This window comes from Lytechinus pictus, chromosome 11, assembly GCF_037042905.1.
Source record: "Lytechinus pictus isolate F3 Inbred chromosome 11, Lp3.0, whole genome shotgun sequence".
NCBI lineage: Eukaryota > Metazoa > Echinodermata > Echinoidea > Temnopleuroida > Toxopneustidae > Lytechinus > Lytechinus pictus.
The window spans coordinates 32,387,352-32,401,024 of NC_087255.1; positions in this window are offsets into that span (position 1 = coordinate 32,387,352).

Genomic DNA, 13,673 nt, shown 5'->3' on the forward strand with positions numbered 1-13,673 from the left:
ATGCACTTGATTTTTTGCTATCGAGCTTTGAAATCCACCCATTTGCAAGGTCTCGAGAAATACACAATAAATATAGTTTTCCGTTTTTAAACCCCATGAGATCACAACGTTGAGAGTAAACCCTCTATAACTCTGTCAAAATCCATCTAAATTTCACAAAATTTTACATTATAGTACAGAATTATATATTTAAGATAAAGAATCCACCCATATTGCTATTCATATGATCTGTAAAGAGTTGTAGCACCTTCAATTTTAAACATAAGGTGTAAAAGGCGAAAAAAAATTATCTAAAACTTTCAAATTTATATAAAAAGTTTAAGAAGTACATTATATATGCTGCACTTTATTTAAAACCCATGTCATTTTCACAAAATTTTGTGCATTTGTAGAGAAAGGTGTACTAAAGAGGTTTGAACATTAAAAATTGGGGGTTCATATGCTTGTTTTGCTAGAGCAAATGTGCTTTTAAAATACAAAAAAATTGTGTAAAAATGCTTGTATCTTCAAAAGGGAAAATTCTACACCACTATCCCATTTAATTAAACTTGAGGTCACAGAAGTCATACTTTGCTGCACTGCAGAGTAAAGTATTCTGAAGAGGTAGGGGGCGTTAAAAAAATGGTCCACATAATATTTTCAGCTAACAGCAAGGCTCCACATTAACTTTTTTTGGTGGTGGCCCGTTCGGGCCACCAAAACCTTCAAATAATTTTTTTTGGTGGCCCGATATTAAAGTTTGGTGGCCCGAAAAATATAAAGAAAAACAGTAAAAATGAATAAATGGGTATAAATGGTTTAACCACTGTAAAAAAAAATGAAAGAAAATAAAACGGCAAAAAAAAGTGTGAGAAAAGTCCTTCCCTAAATTTGCCAAAATGTTGGAAAAATTCACATTTCATATTAATGAAATGCCTTCCCAAAGTATTTACTTTCTCAAGAGTTGTTTAAGAAGTCATTTATAAACAAGAAAGAAAGTAACTGTCCGTTTATTTTTGGCTAGAAAAGACCGGAAAAGACACAGCTTCGAAAGAAACCAAGTAACAACATACATACAAATGCACATGTGGGACTGTGATGTACTCACCTATGTGTTTTTATGTGTATTATTTTCATTTGGAAATCGGTCTTTTTGAGTCAAAAGAGAGGTCATGATTCCTCTTTTTAATGCTTGCAAATAATCAGGATACACCAGATTTTAGCAAAAAGGTATGTAGAAGGGCATTTCATTGGTGTAAAATGTGACTTTGACTTGGATTTTCACAGTTCTGTGGAAGATTTCTTAGCAGCAACATTTCGTATTACAGCTCCCTGAGTCTGAATAGGCTGCTAATGCACAGCTGCTTCAAGCATGCAAAGCTCACGCCAGCCGGCCGGCGCGGCCGGCTTGATAAAAGCTACTTAATGCTATAGCGGTAGGCCAACTTTGTGTGTGTGTTTGTGTGTAGATCAACAAAAAGGGCGCATGACGAACTGGCTTGCAATTTGAACTGTAGAAAGTTGATAAATGCGTGCAAAATGGGGAGAAAAATTGCGCTATTCTGAAAATTATTGGTTGCCCGATTCGGGCCACCAAAACTTAATATTTTTTCAATAATGGTTGCCCGAGGTGAATTTCTGGTGGCCCCGGGCCACCGGGCCACCGGGCCACCGCTAATGTCGAGCCTTGGCTAACACCTTCGTAAAATAACACATCAAGTTTTGCTGTTAGAGTGCAGATGCTTGGAAAATCAGCTGATACCTGTAAGCTAATTACTTACCTGTTCACTTATTGTGACGTTAACGCGCATGGCGTAAATATGCGCTGATAGGGATGTGCACAAATTCAACTGGGGAACGTCCTTAAAAGTTAAAACCATCAAAGTAATGTTCTCAGGACACACAACCTGCACCTGTTACATCCCTTTACATTAATTAACAAAAGTAAAACAGAAACTAATTATTTCATGTGCTCTGTAGGCGATTGGTCAGTCTGTTTGTTGTGTTAATCATGGATTCTGTCCCTGAGCAAGATAAAATTATATTCATTCTTTTTGTAATGAAATAATGCATGACTCTGACATGCATGAGAGAATACTTTAAAGGAGAATGAAACTCTTGGAGCAAGTTAGCTTTTGTGAAAGCAGAAAAATCAAAGAATAAGATCAACAAAAGTTTGAGTAAAATAGGACTAGCAATAGAAGAGTTATGAGCATTTGAATGTCGAGATCACTAATGCTATGGAGATCCTTCCATTGGCAATGTGACCAAGATCTATGATGTCACAGATGAACAACTCTCCCCTTTTGGACACTGAAAATATACCCCAAAACATCTCTTTTTGCTCATTCTAATCATATGACAAACGATTCATCAATGATATAATGTTGTGAAACCTCTGTACTTGTCCTCTCATAAAGAGAACACCTCACCTTGTGATAGACTCTATAAAAGTGAGAATATAAGTGAAATACAGTATTAGTACTAAAGTAATGAGGGAGTTGTACGTGTGTGACATCACAGATCTTGGTCGCATTGCCAATGGGAGGATCTACATGGCATTAGGGATCTCAATATTCAAATGCTCATAACTTTCTAATTATTCATTCAATCTTCCTCAAACTTTCAACAATATGTTTCTTTGATTTTTCTCTTTGATATGGATTCAGCTGGTTTCAAGGGTTTCATTCTCCTTTAACCCACAAAAATGTTGTATTCTAATCAATCACATTTAACTTTATTCTATTCAAGGATACTACATGTATAAAGTATAAACATCGCGTGAAATAAAGAAAAGATCATGTCACACAATAAATGTGCTGTACCCTGGGAGTTATCTATTGTGCAATTAGAATTACTGTCTCACACCATTGTACATGTAGTGTCCCTATTAGATTTAGGCATGCCTAAGAAATTTGTACATGACAATGGTAATGGCCTTTTGTGTGGTACTTGAGATTATCAGAAGAATGATTTTTTAAATCCATTTTATGACATTTTTTGGGGGGAGGGGGTCAAATCTAATTGAAAATAAAACATGAATGTATTGTGTTGTCAAGGCCCTGAGAGAGATGATGGCTGCTATTTTAAATTTTCACAAAGAATCAGATTTAACCAATATATGATGACACTTGACAGTCATAAAATTACTACTCATTTGTAAGATTTGATTGTTATGAAAAACTTAGAAGTTCATAAAACATTTCACCAAATTTGTTTTGAATATTTTTCATGGATTTATATAGTTTTGTATAAAGCCAGTTCAAGCCGAATCTGTTAAGTTAAATCCAATATTTAGTTTGACTTTGTAGTTTTTTTGTGAAAAGAAAGAAAAATTATGCACATACATAGAAATTTGTCAGAAAATTAGATTTAAAAAAAAAAATTGGTATGAATGCTAGAAAGGTAGTTGAACAGTGTGCATGTACATGCATTTTCATCCATGATGTAAAAGTCATGGGTGAATTTGTTTGTCTCTCCTAGAGGTTTAGAATCACCCATCAAGTCGGATACAAAAAAGTCAGTTCACACAAATTAGAAATACAGTACTGTGTGAGTGTATTAAGTAAACAGGTGAAACCTTTCGAAAAGTTTAGAGAAAATGTTAATGCTTGAACCTGAACTTGATTTCAGAATGTATTCATTGTGTAAATGTCAAATTGGTGAATGATGAATTTGTTATTTATCTGTGAAGAACCCCAGAAGACAACCCACTCATATACTGAAATGTCAAACTGTACATTATTGTATACCAAATGTAGGGTTCTACTGATAATCAGTAGTAACATGTATAGTACGGGTATTGTATTTCAGAAAACGTTCACATTATTTATCTGTAAAGACTGTAAAAGGATATATTTTAGTCACTCAAACTGAGCAGATAAAATTGTTAGTGGATGTGTGTGATTGTATATAACTGCCTGTTTGATTGCTCCCTAAGGAGTGGAAATGGGGCATTTTAATTGCAAAACAGCAAAGTGATTCTATAACTAGAATACCGTAATGAAATATGTATCATTCCCTGACAAAACTATATCATGAACTGAAGACTTATTGAAGTGCAATTTCTTGATTGGGCCTAATAGCAGAATTGTTTGAAGGTTGAAGCAAATATCCTATCTGAATTCATCTTATTTTTGGTATCAAATATTGTAAGCGAATTTCAAGTATGCAACTACACACAGACGTTATGAATTATCTGTATTAAATTCCAATACTTTTTTTTCATCCCCATATTCCTCAGAATAAGTGTAAAAATAGGTAGATGGCACATGATAAGTCCTGTGTTATTAAAGTGACGAGACAATATTTCACTTTTGTAATGATAGTACTTTAACTTTACAGTTGATATTATTACTCCAGTTATGGGATTCTGGCTTGCCCACATACAATCTATGCACTGTCTCCACTCCAGGGAGGGGGGGGGGGTGGCATTTCAGCAAGAGTTTCCAAACTCAATCTCCAGGCATACATACATGTACATGGTATATATTTTCTTGTGCTTTTGGATATGTGTGTACATGTACAGGAGGCTGCAAAAGCTACATGATCATGGCCTTGTTGTTTGAGAGTATGAGGTCAAGCAGGACAGCCCCTTTATAAATAAATTAATAATAATTCAATTCATCATGTTAGAGCATGGGTCGGTAATTATTCTCGTATGGTAATTTGGAATATAAACAGGAAATACTTTATAAATTACTCACACTCACAGGCAGTGTCTGAACAATGCTGCATACTGCACACATGATAATGTATGGAGTCCTAAAATGTCAATTAAGCCCCCCCCCCCCCACACACACACACTTATTTGCAGAGGAAAGGGAATAAGCAAAAATAAAATATGAAAATTTGAATGGAAGTTAATTTTTTTTCAAGTTTCACATGATATCAGAAAGATATTAATCAAAGAATTAATCATGGATTTTTTTCATTATTTTTTTTATGCTGTCAAACATATCCTGATCATTACAACATTTTCAAAATTAGGTGTTTTTTCCTTGGGTATCATCATAATAGGTCCATGGTATCATAGACACGTTTGTTGTTTCATTGCGCTCTGTCTGAGTATCAGCCCCCGGAATCAGCTTATAAAACTTGCCCTTTATTTACCAACCAGGTGATTCTTCGCTCATGTGACATCTATGATCTATTTATGGTGTCTCTAAAAATTATGGAGGAAATATCCTCCTGGTTTCCAACAGCTTCTGTCATTTTATGGCATAATGGACTCCTCTTTCCTAAGAAATTCACTGGAATATTGCTTCCTGAATAAAGGAGATATTGAACATTTTAGAAAGCGCCTCAATAGTACTTGCTCCTACCTCTCACCCAGTAATTCTTTTAAGCCATGTACGAATTATCAGGACATAAAACTTTAATGGGCAACTGGAGGGAAATGTTACTTCTTTTTTATACTAATATAACTATGGTAGAACTGTTCATGTATTTGGTAGTAGTTGGATTATCTTTTGTCAAGTACATGGATACATTCTGTCTATTGAGTCTCTTTATTTTTAACTTTTAATATTGGAATCAAATAGATTTATTAACTACCGTAGTTATTCTTTATTGTTCATTCTTTTGTTTATGAATAAAAATGTTTGTGTATGGATTTACTTTAGGTCCTAATTCATTGCTTTATTTGATTTATCATTAGGGTAATTCATTTTTTTTTTTTAGATATTGATTTCTTCATTCATTTTTTAGTTCTCTGTCAATCATAAAAATAAACATCTTTCAAATACAAGCATGGAATGCTGAGAAATAAGAATTTAGAAAAAATATTATTATACACCTGGTAAGATGACCAGTCTGTTGAGAGGTACATGTATGTATGTGTAGTCAGGTAAAGATTGAGTTTGGATACAAGAAATTCCCCATGCTCTCATCCTGAACTACAAATTTAAGATCTGTGCTGATATCCATGAAACAAATCAACAATGATGTGTTTAGACTCCCTGCATGGTTGTTTATGTTGGCAGGAGAGAGGAGAAGCACTCCAAGGTATTATTTTAAGGAGGATTATCTATTCTACGTCAGACTTATTTTAGCTCTCTCTCCCTGCTCGCAGGGTCAAGTTTATGTGTGGGATGTACAGGGTGCATGGTGATGAGCCGATGACCTCATTATGACTTCCTTGTTTACCTTATGTAGAATTTTCTGTTGAAATTTTTACACACACGTCTTGACTTGAGTCGGTTACCTTTTATGGATTCTAGAACTTTGCCTTATTTATTTTATAATATAGATAAGCATGTACTTGGCAGTATAATTTTATTTACATTTTAAAAATATATTTCCGTACTAATTTACAGAAAAAAAAAGAAATGCATGATTTTTTTTTTTTGGGGGGGGGAGGAGGCTCTCCCCAAATATATGCGAGTATAGTAGAGAGACCCGCCATGCAGGGAACATGTAAACATGAATAGTTGGGATAAAGTTACTATTTCATTTCAGTAAAATTACCTATTTCTTTCTTTGGTGACAGGGAAAGATAATATAGGCCCTATACCATATGTCCCTATTTTTACTACCTATCCCCACATATTTTGAATTACAGAGAAACAACTGTATTGAAAAAAAAGAAAAGAAAGTGAAAGGAAGTGCACTAGAAAAGAAAATTCTAAAAATAGGGTGGATTGAAAGAAAGACATGGATTGTGATTAGAAAATACTAATTTGGGAATTGGGAGATTCAGAATATTTAATATTAAATATGTTCTTTCAAATGTTGAAGCTAGATGAACTGATGTTGCTGCGTGCTGGCATTTGAATATTTTGTTGATTGCTTTAATTAAAATGTACATGTATGTTGCTCTCTGTATGTTGCTCAGTAAAAATGTTGAAAATTGCTATTCTACGTGTAGGCCTTTTCCCAGAAAGCTTTTCAACAAAATGATTTATTTTCGGGCAATAACTTTTTTATATCTATAAAAAAAGCCCATTACTGTTTGGTGTGCTATTATGTCTTTTCAAGTTAAAATGATGCAAATGCCAGAGGCAGCAAAGGGAACCATGCTCCTTCCTTGATTCTGCTCAAAATTGCATATTTTCCCTTAAATGAAGCGCCCCTCCTCCTCCCCCGCTCCTCACTTTTAAAAGTTTAAACCTTTTGCTTGTCTTTTTTAAACCTCATTTTAAGTAGTGTTCACATATTTTCTCTATATCATCTCTTAATCATCACTCATCCAAACAAAAGAAAAGAGGCATACATGTTCTAACTTAGTTTCTGTTTTCTTTAATTTCATTTTGTGCTTGTTGGTACACTGTACATAAAAATTGGCAGAATCGATAATTTGTAATCATCCAAAACCCAGAGAAATGTATCTTTTCTACAATAATAGACCCCTCACCCTCTTTCCCATGCCATAGATTTAGATATTCGTAGGAATTGTAGGTTATGACAAATTTTCTGTGGCGGCATTTTTATATTACAGTACAAATAAAGAAAGAATAAAGGACGTGGCAAATCTCCATGACCAATGAGAAAAGCATTTTAGGCCAATCAAAAGGGTATCCATAGCCAAGGCCTTCAATGGCCTTTGATTAGCCCTTTGTCCCAATAAAAGACTTTTTTTACAATAACAAATGCATAATTTCTGTAATAAACAAGTTTACTTTCAGCTTATTATATTGAATGATTTCAGTTGCTTTAAACTATTTTGCAAGTTTTATGAAATGAGTCCTTTGTGTCCCACTACATTGCTCTCATATCCAGCCATTTCACCTAGGGACGGCACCAATTCCATGGAGCCAAATAAGAGATTGGACTGCAGTTTGCTTTTGCGATGTTTAATGAAATATGTTTTTTTTTCCAGCTCCAAGGGATAATGTACAGGAGATTCTTACAAGCCTGACCAGAAACAATGGCCTCACTAAAGGAAAGAAACTTGGACATCTCAATAATTTTGTCAAGGTACGTTTTAAGTGGACAGTAATGACTTTGGTGATATTCAGAGATTTCTTGATGTATCCTCTTTACTGTTAGAGTCTGTACCTGCGCCTGACTTATAGATCTGATTAAACAGTCGGCTGACAAAGAGATAAGATTGGGAAAGACTGTCCTTTCCCCTTGGACACCAAGGGTAATACTGTAATAATGGAGAAGGACTATGTTTTCTCTTTTTTTTCAAATTTTCCATTCCTTATTGATTGTCAGTCACTCTTCTTAGTTTTGTTTTCCAATCTTTCTCCATCTCTCCCATCTTTTATTTATTCATTCGTTCCATGTTATGATTTTCTCATTTTGCTCTCAATGCAGTTTTCCTCTTCTTACTATCCTTCCATCTTCTCTTCCTGACATCACAATCTCTCCTACGTGTATCTCCTTTCTTTATTCATCCATCTCACCTCATGATTCTTCTCATTTCACTCTGATGCAGCTACTCCATTCTATTTTCTCATATCTTCCATCTCTCCTATATGTACCGCCTCTACTTGCTCATCCATCTCACCCCGTGAGCCAAGTATCTCATTAGCTCTTCAGCTTCATTTTCTCATAACTCTCACTATCTCTCCATCTCCTTTCTTTTTTTCTCTTCCCACCCACTCTCTCCTCTTTCCTCTCCTCTTGTCTACATCTTCTATTTCATCCTTCTCTCATTTCTACATCTACTCTTCCTCTCCAATGTCTCTCTCGCTGTCACTTCCGATTTCAGAGCCGCATCCGCCCTGGTGGCTTTTTGTCCCATCACCCCTGAGAAGTAGCTAAACAAATCTTCCTTAGTTACATGTAAATCATCTCTGCTGTGTTTAATTGTTAATTCCAATCTACATGTATTCTACACATCCTTCTTTCTGTATCTGTCTGTCTGTCTTTCTGTTTCTCTGACTCTATCAGGCATCTACAATTTACCTGTCAATCTCGGTTTCACTTTTTATTCTCTCTCAAACTCTGTTCGTCTTAGCCAATTTCTATGCCTGTCTACTTCTTGCTGTCTCTTCATACCATCCCGTCTTCTCCCACTCCCCCTTTCTCACTTTCACTTTTCCTTGCCTATTTCTATACATGTACCTGTCTACATCTTTCTATCTCAGTCTGCAGATAAAGCCGTTCCCCTTGTTTCCCTCTTCCTCTCTCCTTCTCTTTTGCTTTCACTTTTCACCACCCCTGTCAATGCCTGTCTACATGTACATGTAGGCCTATACCTTGTTGTCTCTGTCTCTTTCCATCTCCTATTCATATCATCCCTCCTCTCTCTTTCTCTTTCTCTTTCACTCTCTCTCTATTTCTCACCCCCTCTCATCCTGGAGCATGCATCCTTGCAAACCAGACAAATGTCACATCAGCGACACGAACCTTGAGCAAGCGGAGGAACGAAGCAGGAATTGGGCTAAGCCTTTCTATAACGATGACACCCTCGTAGAAATTGATTGGAATCCTTCTGTTTCACTCTGCCATTATCAAACGCTGTTGAATGAGCAAATGTCAAGTGGCCTCAATCAAGATGCCTTTTAATATGGAGTGGGATTTATTTTTCCTCTTTTACATTCTTTCAATGTCCACAACTTCATGCATTACACCTTATAGTTTACAGTGTCTAAATTTCTTTAATATTTGATACAAGATTAATGTTGCATTTTTCGTAGACTTGCTTGTACATGTAGTTATTTTGTCTCACATTGAAAAATAGTGAACTTTAAAATGAGCCTCGGTCTGTATCGTACTGCACATGCATACTTAACAGTACAGTGTACATGATACATGTAAAGTGTATGATTGTCTTTACCAAAGACTTCTATCTATCTATTTAGCTATCTTATTGCCATCTATCCATCCACCCATCCATCAATCCCCTAGCCCAGCCATGTATCCATCAATCCATCCATCTACATTTATTTCTCTTTATTTTATATTTATCTTATTTATCCATCCATTGAACTATCTATCTACCTACCTCTATCTATCTATCTACCTATCTCTATCTATCTATCTATCCATCCATCTATCTACATCTATCTATCTATCATTGATCTCCATATATATACCTACCTACCCACCCATTCTATCTACCTGTACTAAAATGAAAATCCCCACTTGTTAATGTTGGTATTCAATTCCATATTAGAAAAACTCTACTCAAATATACATGTTCAAAATTAACAAATCATATAAAGTATGGCAGATAGCCCATTTCAGAGGCATTTACAAAATAAGTCAATGTTGATAACAACTCCATTTGGACATTAGTTGCAGGTTGCAGCTAAATATTATTGTCATTTTACTAGAGTCAAATGAATAAGTATTTGAATGGCTTCTTTCCAAAGCTGACTTGGCTGAAAATAAAATGATTTGCACAGATAGAAAAAAAAACAGACAACCAAAACACTTAAAATTTAATCAAAATCGAACAAAGAATAACAAAGCTATGGCTTTTAAAAGATTTTCTTTATTCTGGTGAAACAGTTCTAGGCATGCCTTCATAAATATTCAATGAGCAAACTGATGATGTCATATCCCCACTTGTTCTTTTTTATTTTATCATAAGAAATTAGGTGTATTCAATTTTTTTCCTCCAACAACTAAAAAAATTGGATTGACAACTGATTTTAATAGTGCATTAGATATTCATTGCTGCAACTTATTTCATTATAAGGGAAACATATCATTCACAAATATACAATTAAATGAAACAATTATGATTTCATGTGATAACATAAGAAAAAGGAAAGTGGGGATATGACATCATCAGCCCACCTAATGAATATTCATGACGATAAGCGTATTACTGTTTTCACAATGTATTGCTAAACTTTGAATTTTAATATTAAAGTTCTTCACTATTTGTTATCAGATTTTGATGAAATTTTCAGCATTTTACTGTGTGCATTTTACTCTATTAAAATATTTTCAGTCCGGAGTACCTCATTTTAAACCGTTTTTTTCTTGAAGAAAAAGCAAGTCTATACCAGTTCGGGTCTTGAACTGGTATCTCTAGAAAAGTGCCATTGGAGGGCATGTTTAATGAGTGATCAAACATCGAAAGACAGGAGCATGTACATGTGCTCGTCTGATGAACATCATGAACTCTGTTTAATTTTTTTTTGCCTCCATTTATTATTTCTACCAAGTCCCCCCCTTAATATGGCATCAATCTTTCAAGACAAATAAAATCAATACCTACATGATTAGTAACTAACCAATGTTTACTTGTACAGTGTATATTTCTGTTGTATTGTAAAAAAAACATATAAGTGTAAGAAGTCACATGATAAGTCATATGATTAGTCACATGATATCAAACAAGGAAATCACTCTCCACATTTTCTGAATTCCAAGGATCTGCTTTTGCTATTCCTATTGATTCAGTCAGTAAATGAGAGCACTCTATACTAGAGTACCATGTAGATAAACAAAATTTTGTGATGAAAAATAGTATTAAAGGCTTTTTATTTGTTTGGTCACAGAATTTTTTTATATTTGATGTTTATATTCAACTTTGACTTTTCTGATATGGGAGTGCTGTAACTCCCACATTTTGCAACATATTCAGTCTCGAGAAATGCTATACAACATTAAATGTGCAGGTTTAATAGGCAACCATGTTATTTGACCACTTAGGGGCTTTTTTGGAAATTTTGATGGTACTTGAAATAATAACTATTAATATTTTTCATTAATTGTCCAAGTTACATGTATTTAAAATATTTTGATTCGTAAGATTCCTGACACAATAGTTTTCTCAATAAAATTACACTTTGATATGCAGACACATTAGGTAGGCCTTATCACATTTGTCTCGAAAAACACCTTCAATTTGTTTCAAGTCCATTTTCCCTTCTTTTTGCAATGAGTATAGTTATGAATGAGATTACAAAACTTGGGTGGCATTGACGTTGAAGTGCTGTAAAAAAGGAGAATGATATCTGTGAATATGCCAGTTCACCAGGCAATTATATGTACTGTATACATGTATTCTGAAATAATTAAAAAATTATTTTGGATAGATATCTACATTCTATTATTTGATTTGAATTTCATTCATTTGTTTCACTTGAATTTGTTTTGTTTTTCATCTTTACCCAATAAAAAAACCCACTCGACCAAATCCCCAAGTTGCATGGCGTACATGTATCATCCTGGAATAGCAGTCACTCAGTTGAAATTAGAATATTTCATTACGAATGCAGCTGATGTTTTGGTGTCTTTCATAATATGTAGTACAGTACACTTTAAGTACATGTAATGTATACCGGTAATCACTTGTTTACCAGTTTTTGTGTATGGAATTGGCACTCCCTCCTCCACAGTACAGTGTACATTAAAATTAATTTCTCATTTCCATCCCAATACATTACGGTACAAAGAAATCCTTCAAATGTCAAAAGAGAAAATGAGAATTCATGGGTATATATACATACATGTATATGTAGTCTGTGACTTGCAGACCTACATTTCAGCATACAAAGTATAATCCGCTCTCGCATAAGGATGCCAATAAACACATACTCTGGATGTACAACCTTAAACCTTTTGAAATGTCAAATATTACAATGAGGAATTGTGTCTCTGAAACTAGTACATGTATTAGTTATTTATGCAGAATAATATCTACTATGAATTTATGATTTAGGCCTACCCAACCTTCAAATGAATGCAAGTTCAAGTATCAAAATCAGGCTGATTTTATAGAGAAATGCATTATGTCAGAGCTGTTTCTAATATAAAAACCAAGCAGTTTTATATTCTTTTAGTGACACACTCATGTACATGTTATTTTACTTTGTGTCTTATAATTTATGACCTTTGAGCATCATTGCTTTTAATAGTCAAGCAATAATAAATCCCCTCTAGAAATATCAACAACAAACATATATGTACAGTGTGCATTAAATGATAAATTGATAATAGGCCTATATCATTAAAAAAATGCTACAATGTACAAGAAAATTAACTAAAAAGTGTGCAAACAGTTCTTTCCATAGAAGTTCAACTTAGATATTCATTTGAACAATTTAATTCTAAAGACAAATCTTTGTCAAGAGGAAATGATTACATGGCAGATATTAAAAAACATTTTTCAAAATGCTGAGAAATTGGTAGCTTTAGAAATTTGATTGTGATTAGACAAAATACAATAAACTTGAGTCTAGCTCAGCATTCTAATTGAACCAGATTTAGAAGGAAATTGCTTCGGTATCTCCCTTCCTTTGTCCCTATTTTTAAACCTCTGCCACCGAAGACGATGCTAGCGGCACTTTATTTTAGACCATCTTTACGTCATACAGTCATATAGTTAGACACATTTTTCAAGGACCCTCTGGGGTACGACAAGCATAATACATAACTAGATTTTAATTCGTCATGCGGACGAATTAGGTGGTCTGTCGTATAGATAGATAAACAGGAAAAAAATATTTAAACAGATATTAGATTGAAAAATAGATAGACAAACAGATTTACATAATCAAACAGATACATACAAGAAAGATAATTATATTAGATGGATGGAGTGATGGATGGAGAGATAAATTATAGGTGGTTATATTAATAAAACATAGACATATATAGATAGATATAGAGAGACAGACATATAGATAGAGAGACAGACATATAGATAGATAGAGAGACAGACTTATAGATAGAGAGATAGATTGATAGATATATAGATATATAGATAGATAGAGAGATGATTGGTGGTTATATTAATAAAACATATATAAACATATAGATAGAAAGAGAGACAGACAGAT